This window comes from Choloepus didactylus, chromosome X (genome assembly GCF_015220235.1).
Source record: "Choloepus didactylus isolate mChoDid1 chromosome X, mChoDid1.pri, whole genome shotgun sequence".
NCBI lineage: Eukaryota > Metazoa > Chordata > Mammalia > Pilosa > Megalonychidae > Choloepus > Choloepus didactylus.
Genome location: NC_051334.1, coordinates 53978056 through 53987021, shown reverse-complemented (window position 1 = coordinate 53987021; position 8966 = coordinate 53978056).

Below are 8966 nucleotides of genomic sequence, written 5' to 3'. Positions count from 1 at the left end.
CAATCAGCTGGATTTAATCCAATCAGCTGAAGACTTTTAAGGGAGAAAGAGAGAGAACCTTTACTTCTTCTTTGGCTAGCCAGTATCTTCTGAGGAGTTGATTGAACACCATCATTAGAGTTGCCAGTTCACTGCCTGCCCTACAGAATTTGGACTTGTGCATCCCCACAGTTGTGTGAGACACTTTTATAAAATCTTATATTTACAGCTACCTCTTGTTTATTCTGTTTCCCTAGAGAACCCTAATACAGTAACTAAAAGAATGAAATATCTATGAATAAATCTAATCAAGGATGTAAAGTATTTCTACATGTAGCATTACAAAACATTGTTATAAGAAATCAAAGAAGACCTAAATAAATGGAAAGACACTCCATATTCATGGATTGGAAGACTAAATATTGTTAAGGTATCAATGTTATCCAAAGCTATAGATTCAATGCAAATCCAGTCAAAATTCCCAAAGGCAACTTTGCAGAAATGGAAAAGCCAATCATAAATTTATATGGAAGGATAAGGGCCCCCCAAAAGTCAAAGTCATCTTGGAAAAGAAGGAGGACTCACACTTCTCAATCTTAAAGTGTATAACAAAGCCATAGTAATCTAAATAGCAAAGTACTGGCACAAGGACTAACAAATTGACCAATGGAATCAAGAAATCAAAAATCATATGTATGGAAGAGGGTGGGGCAAGATGGCAGAGTGGTGAGGCACGGAATTTAGTCTGTCCTCTAGAGGAGCTGGTAATTACCCAAGAACTGTATGAAACAGTGTTTCTGTGGTCTCCAGTGACCAGTCACACATCATACACAAGTTTGCAACCTGAGAAAAAGCTAAGATCACAGTGAATATTGTAAGTCACCCCAACCAGGGGTCTGGCACCCCTCCCTACCCAGACCCCATGGACTGTCTTGCAGCTGGTTCCCTGAAAGGAAAAAAGAAACAAAAATTTGCTGAGGGCAAGAAGGGGGATTCAACCCAGCCTCAACTGCAGAATTAATTAACAAATTAATTAACTAATTTTTAGAGCTGGGGGTGCTAAAGAAGAGCTAGGCTCTGAGAACTGGGGGCACAAAAAAGTGGGCACCCATACCCTGGCTCCAAATAAAGCCTTTTTTCCCCCTACATTTTGTCCCTTCTCCTTTCCCACTGACTCCTTATCTTTTTGCACTTCAATAGCCCCCAGCAGGGGCGGAATTGAAGCTGTTGGAGAGTAACTATCAGACAATAGCTCAAAGTACATCTTTAAATGCTCTATTCTGACACTGACAAAAGGTCCAGGCTGGGGAAAGGCTTTTAAAAGAGACTTCATTTTTTTCTCATTTCTTTTTTTTTATTTTCTATTTTTTAAATTTAAAAGTAACATGTGGTTATTTTCTATCAGACAGGCCAAGTTAAAGGTATGGGCTAGTCTTGGCAGGAGACAGAGTACACAGAATTTCTTTGAATTTCTGATTCACTTCTGAAGAAGGACTCCATGCCAGTCTTTAATTGGCAACTCAGGCTGACCAAGGAATTAAGCTGGAGTGGCCCCAAAGAGGAGATAGGAGAAGGGAATAGTGCCCCTGGGAGACAATTGGAATTCCTAGGATTGGGAGAGCAGAGGGAGGACTAGCTCAACTGGCAGCCCTCCTTCTGGGAACCCAGACTGCAGGGGCATGTCAGCCATGCCCCCAACAGGAACAGAGTCACTGGGAGAACTAAAGTCTTCATACCTCCTTACACTGGCGGGGGAGCTGCAGGCTGGCAAGTACTACTTGCCAGACAGGATAGTAAAAGCACCAATTCTAGAGGCCTTGCAGGAGGGTCTCATTCTCAGGGAAACACCAAATCCTCCTCCTGTGGCCTGGGCCTCTCTAGACAGGGAAAACCTGACTGGGGGTGACCATATCTGAGGAGACACTCTTACAAAATGCTATATACAGGCAGGGCAAGAAAGAGAAAAACAAGAGGTGAAAAATATCTGTTCAACTAAATAGAAACTAAGTTACAGGCCTAGAATAATCTGAACTGAACACCAAGGGTTAGAGAACACAAACAACCAACAAGAAAACCCTAAGTAAAAGAGTGAAAACAAGCTCCATAATAAGCTAATCAAGAAAATCAGATGCCTAGAAAACTTAAGATAATGAGCCATACTAGGAAACAAGAAAACATGAATCAGCCAAAGGAACAAACTAATAGATCAACTGAGATACAAGAGTTGAGGCAACTAATGTTAAATCAACTCAATGAACTGAGGGAAGATGTGGCAAAAGAGATGAAGGATATAAAGTAGACACTGGATGACCATAAAGAAGAATTAGTAAACTAGAAAAAACAAATGGCAGAACTTATGGGAATGAAGGCCACAATGGAGGAGATAAACACAATGGAGGGCCACAACAGTCAATTTGAACAGGCAGAAGAAAGGATCAGTGAACTGGAAGACAAGACATTTGAATTCAAACACACAAAAGAACAGATGGTGAAAAAAATGGAAAAATATGAGCAGGGTCTTAGGGAGCTGCGTGACAACATGAAGCATATGAATATAGGTGACATGGGTATCCAGGAAGGAGAAGAGAGGAGAAAAGAGGCAGAAAGAATAATAGAAGAAATACTCACTGAAAATTTCCCAACCCTTATGAAAGAAAGAAAATTAGAGATTTAAGAAGTACAGCATACCCCAAACAGAATAGATCCCAATAGACCTTCCCAAGACACTTACTGATCAGATTGTCCAACATCAAAGACAAAGAGAGCATTTTGAAAGCAGCAAGAGAAAAGCAATCCATCACATACACGGGAAGCTCCATAAGACTATGTACAGATTTCTCCACAGAAACCATGGAGGCAAGAGGGCAATGGCATGATATATTTAAGATACTGAAAGAGAAAAACTGCGAACCAAGAATTCTATACCTAGCAAAACTGTTCTTCAAAAATGAGGGAGAGATTAAAATATGTTCAGACAAAAAGACACTGAGAGAGTTTGTGAATAAGAGACAAGCGTTACAAGAAATACTAAAGGGAATGCTACAGGCTGACAGGGAAACACAGGAGAGAGAGAGAGAGTTGAAGAGTGCAGAAAGGAAGATTATCAGGAAAGATAAAAGGAGAGAGAGGAAAAAATAAGATATGACATATAAAATCCAAAAGACAAAATGGTAGAAGAAAATACTGCCCTTAAAGTAATAACAATAAATGTTAATGGATTAAATTCCCCAATAAAAAGACACAGACTAGCAGAATGGATTAAAAAACAGGACCCATCTATATGCTGTCCACAAAAAACTCACTTTAGACACGAGGACAAAAATACACTGAAAGTGTAAAGTTGGAAAAGGATATTTCGTGCAAACAACAACCAGAAAAAAGTGGGAGTAGCTATATCAATATCAGACAAAGTAGACTTCAAAAGTAAAACAACCAAAAGAGACAAAGAAGGAAACTATATGTTAATAAAAGGGTGAATTCATCAAGAAAACATAGTCAAAAATATTTATGCAACAAGACAGAATGCCCCAAAATTCATGAGACAAACACTGAGAACACTGAAAGGATAAGTAGATACAACTGCAGTAATAGTTGGAGACTTCAATACAACTCTGTCATCAATGGATAGAACATCTAGACAGAGGATCAATAAAGAAAATGAGATGTTGAATTGTACAACAAATGAAGTAGACTTGACAGACATTTATAGACTACTACATCCAACAACAGCTGGATATGCTTTTCTCAAGTGTTCATGGAACATTCTCTAAGATAGACCTCATGTTGGTCACAAACCAAGTCTCAGCAACTTTAAAAATATTGATATTATACAAAACTCTTTCTTGGATCATAATGGAATGAAGTTGAAAATAAATAACAGGCAGAAGGTCATAAAATTTACAAATATATGGAGGCTAAACAACACTCTCTTAGAAAACCAGTGGGTAAAGGAAGAAATTACAGGAGAAATTAGTAAATACCTCGAGACAAATGACAGTGAAAATACAACATATCAAAACTTAAGGAATGCAGCAAAGGTGGTGTTGAGAGGGAAATTTATTGCCCTAAATGTCTATATTAAAAGAGAAGAGAGAACAAAAATTGAGGAATTAACTCTTCACCTGGAGGAATTAGAGAAAGAACAGAAAACTAACCCCAAAGCAAATAGAAGAGGAGAAATAAAAAAAGATTAGAGCAGAAATAAATGAAATTGAGAACAGGAAAACAATAGAGAGAATCAACAAAGCTAGAAGTTGGTTCTTTGAGAAAATCTCTAACCAAAAGAGAGAGAGAGAGAGAGAGGGAGAGAGAGAGAGAGAGAGGAGCAGATGCAAATAAATACAATCAGAAATGGGAAAGGAGACATAAATACTGACTCTGCTGAAATAAAGGAGATAATGAGAAGATACTATGAGCAACTATATGCTAATAAGCTAGACAACTTAGACAAAATGGACAACTTCCTAGAAAAGCATAAACAACCAACACTGACTCAAGAAGAAATAGATGACCTCAACAAACCCATCACAAGTAAAGGGATTGAGTCAGTTATTGAAAAGCTCCTAAAAAGGAAAAGCCCAGGACCAGATGGCTTCACATGTGAATTCTACCAAGCATTCTGCTCAAACTCTTCAAAAAAATTGAACAGGGAAAGCTACCTAACTCATTCTATGAAGCCAACATCACCCTAATACAAAAATCAGACAAAGATACTACAAAAAAAGAGAATTATAGATCAACCTCTTTAATGAATATAGATGCCAAAATCCTAAACAGAATACTCACTAATCTAACACAGCAACACATTAAAAGAATTATACACTACGACCAAGTGGGCTATATTCCAGTTATGAAAGGCTGGTTCAACTCAAGAAAATCAATTAATGTAATACACCACATCAATAAATCAAAGAAGAAGAAACACATGATCATCTCAAATGTAGCAGAAATGGCATTTGACAAAGTTCAATGTCCTTTCCTGATGAAAACACTTCAAAGGATAGGAATAGGAGGGAAGTTTCTCAATATGATAAAGGCAATATATGAAAAACCGTCAGCTAACGTCATACTCAATGGGAAGAGACTGAAAACTTCCCCTTTAAGATCAGGAACAGGAGAGGGATGCCCATGTTACTCAACATTGTGCTGAAAGTGCAACTAGAGAAATTAGGCAAGAAAAAGAAATAAAAGGGATCCAAATTAGAGAGGAAGAAGTAAAACTTTCACTGTTTGCAGATGACATAATTTGATATGTAGAAAATCCAGAAAAATCTATAGCAAAGCTACTAGAACTAGTGAACGAATACAGAAAAGTATACAAGATCAACACACAAAAATCTGTAGTGTTCCTATACACAAGTAATGTGCAACAAGAGGAGGAAATTAGGAAAAAAATTCCATTTACAGTAGCAACCAAAAGAATCAATTATTTAAAAATAAACTTAACCAAGGACACAAAAGACCTTTTCACAGAAAACTAAAAGAAACTGCTAAAAGAAATCGAACAGGACCTAAAAAAATGGAAGGCATACCATGTTCATGGATTGGAAGACTAAATATAGTTAAGATGGCAATTTTACCCAAACTGATTTATAGATTCAGTGCAATACCAATTAAAATACCAACAATTTACTTTACAGAAATAGCAAAATTGATAGCCAAATTCATTTGGAAAGGCACAGTGCCTGAATAGTCAAAAATACCTTGAGAAAGAGTCACTACCTGACTTTGAAACATTGCAAAGCTACAGTGGTCAAAACAGCATGGTACTGGCATAAGGACAGATATACCAACTGTTCTAGTTTGCTAATGCTGCCAGAATGCAAAACATCAGAAATGGATTGGCTTTTATAAAAGGGGGTTTGGGAGGCGGGGCAAGATGGCAGACTGGTGAGCTGTATGTTTTAGTTACTCCTCCAGGAAAGTAGGTAAAAAGCCAGGAACTGCGTGGACTGGACACCACAGAGCAATCTGTCTTTGGGCATACTTCATACAACACTCATGAAAACGTGGAACTGCTGAGATCAGCGAAATCTGTAAGTTTTTGCGGCCAGGGGACCCGCGCCCCTCCCTGCCAGGCTCAGTCCCGGGGGAGGAGGGGCTGTCAGCTCCAGGAAGGAGAAGGGAGAATTGCAGTGGCTGCTCTCATCGGAAACTCTTTCTACTGATTCAAACTCCAACCATAGATAGACTGAGGCCAGACACCAGAGACTCTGAGAGCAGCCAGCCCAGCAGAGAGGAGACGGGCATAGAAGGAAAACAACACGAGAAGCTCCAAAGTAAAACCAGAGGATTTTTGGAGTTCTGGTGAACACAGAAAGGGGAAGGGCGGAGATCAGGCCTTGAGGCGCATATGCAAATCCCGAAGCAAGGCTGATCTCTCTGCCCAGGGCACCTTTCCTTAATGGCCCTGGTTGCTTTGTCTATTAGCATTTCAATAACCCATTAGATCTCTGAGGAGGGCCGTTTTTTTTTTTTTTTTTTTTTTTTTTTTTTTTTTTTTTAATCCTTTTTGCTTTTCTAAAACAATTACTCTAAGAAGCTCAATACAGAAAGCTTCAAAGAATTGAAATTTGGGCACGTCAAGTCAAGAGCAGAAATAAGAGAGCTCTGAGACAAAAGGCAATAATCCAGTGGCTGAGAAAATTCACTAAACAACACAACTTCCCAAGAAAAGGGGGGTGTCCGCTCACAGCCACCATCCTGGTGGACAGGAAACACTCCTGCCCATCGCCAGCCCCATAGCCCAGAGCTGCCCCAGACAACCCAGTGTGACGGAAGTGCTTCAAATAACAGGCACACACCACAAAACTGGGCGTGGACATTAGCCTTCCCTGCAACCTCAGCTGAATGTCCCAGAGCTGGGAAGGGGGAGCAGTGTGAATTAACAGAGCCCCATTCAGCCATCATTTGAGCAGACTGGGAGCCTCCCAACACAGCCCAGCAGCCCAGAACTGCCCTGGGGGGACGGCACTCACCTGTGACATAGCACAGTCATCCCTCAACAGAGGACCCGGGGTGCACAGCCAGGAAGAGGGGCCCACTTGCAAGTCTCAGGAGCCATACGCCAATACCAAAGACTTGTGGGTCAGTGGCAGAGACAAACTGTGGCAGGACTGAACTGAAGGATTAGACTATTGCAGTAGCTTTAAAACTCTAGGATCATCAGGGAGATTTGATTGTTAGGGCCACCCCCCCTCCCCGACTGCCCAGAAACACGCCCCACATACAGGGCAGGCAACACCAACTACACACGCAAGCTTGGGACACCAATTGGGCCCCACAAGACTCACTCCCCCACTCACCAAAAAGGCTAAGCAGGGGAGATCTGGCTTGTGGAGAACAGGTGGCTCGTGGACGCCACCTGCTGGTTAGTTAGAGAAAGTGTACTCCACGAAGCTGTAGATCTGATAAATTAGAGATAAGGACTTCAACTGGTCTACAAACCCTAAAAGAACCCTATCAAGGACAGCAAATGCCACGAGGCCAAAAACAACAGAAAATTATAAAGCATATGAAAAAACCAGACGATATGGATAACCCAAGCCCAAGCACCCAAATCAAAAGACCAGAAGAGACACACCTAGAGCAGCTACTCAAAGAACTAAAGATGAACAATGAGACCCTAGTACGGGATATGAAGGAAATCAAGAAGACCCTAGAAGAGCATAAAGAAGACATTGCAAGACTAAATAAAAAAATGGATGATCTTATGGAAATTAAAGAAACTGTTGACCAAATTAAAAAGATTCTGGACACTCATAGTACAAGACTAGAGGAAGTTGAACAACGAATCAGTGACCTGGAAGATGACAGAATGGAAAATGAAAGCATAAAAGAAAGAATGGGGAAAAAAATTGAAAAACTCGAAATGGACCTCAGGGATATGATAGATAATATGAAGCGTCCGAACATAAGACTCATTGGTGTCCCAGAAGGGGAAGAAAAGGGTAAAGGTCTAGGAAGAGTATTCAAAGAAATTGTTGGGGAAAACTTCCCAAATCTTCTAAACAACATAAATACACAAATCATAAATGCTCAGCGAACTCCAAATAGAATAAATCCAAAAAAACCCACTCCGAGACATATACTGATCACACTGTCAAACATAGAAGAGAAGGAGCAAGTTCTGAAAGCAGCAAGAGAAAAGCAATTCACCACATACAAAGGAAACAGCATAAGACTAAGTAGTGACTACTCAGCAGCCACCATGGAGGCGAGAAGGCAATGGCACGATATATTTAAAATTCTGAGAGAGAGGAATTTCCAGCCAAGAATACTTTATCCAGCAAAGCTCTCCTTCAAATTTGAGGGAGAGCTTAAATTTTTCACAGACAAAGAAATGCTGAGAGAATTTGCTAACAAGAGACCTGCCCTACTGGAGATACTAAAGGGAGCCCTACAGACAGAGAAACAAAGACAGGACAGAGAGACTTGGAGAAAGGTTCAGTACTAAAGAGATTCGGTATGGGTACAATAAAGGATATTAATAGAGAGAGGGAAAAATATGGCAAACATAATCCAAAGGATAAGATGGCCAATTCAAGAAATGCCTTCACGGTTTTAACGTTGAATGTAAATGGATTAAACTCCCCAATTAAAAGATATAGATTCGCAGAATGGATCAAAAAAAATGAACCATCAATATGTTGCATACAAGAGACTCATCTTAGACACAGGGACACAAAGAAATTGAAAGTGAAAGGATGGAAAAAAATATTTCATGCAAGCTACAGCCAAAAGAAAGCAGGTGTAGCAATATTAATCTCAGATAAAATAGACTTCAAATGCAGGGATGTTTTGAGAGACAAAGAAGGCCACTACATACTAATAAAAGGGGCAATTCAGCAAGAAGAAATAACAATCGTAAATGTCTATGCACCCAATCAAGGTGCCACAAAATACATGAGAGAAACATTGGCAAAACTAAAGGAAGCAACTGATGTTTCCACAATAATTGTGGGAGACTTCAACACATCACTCTCTCC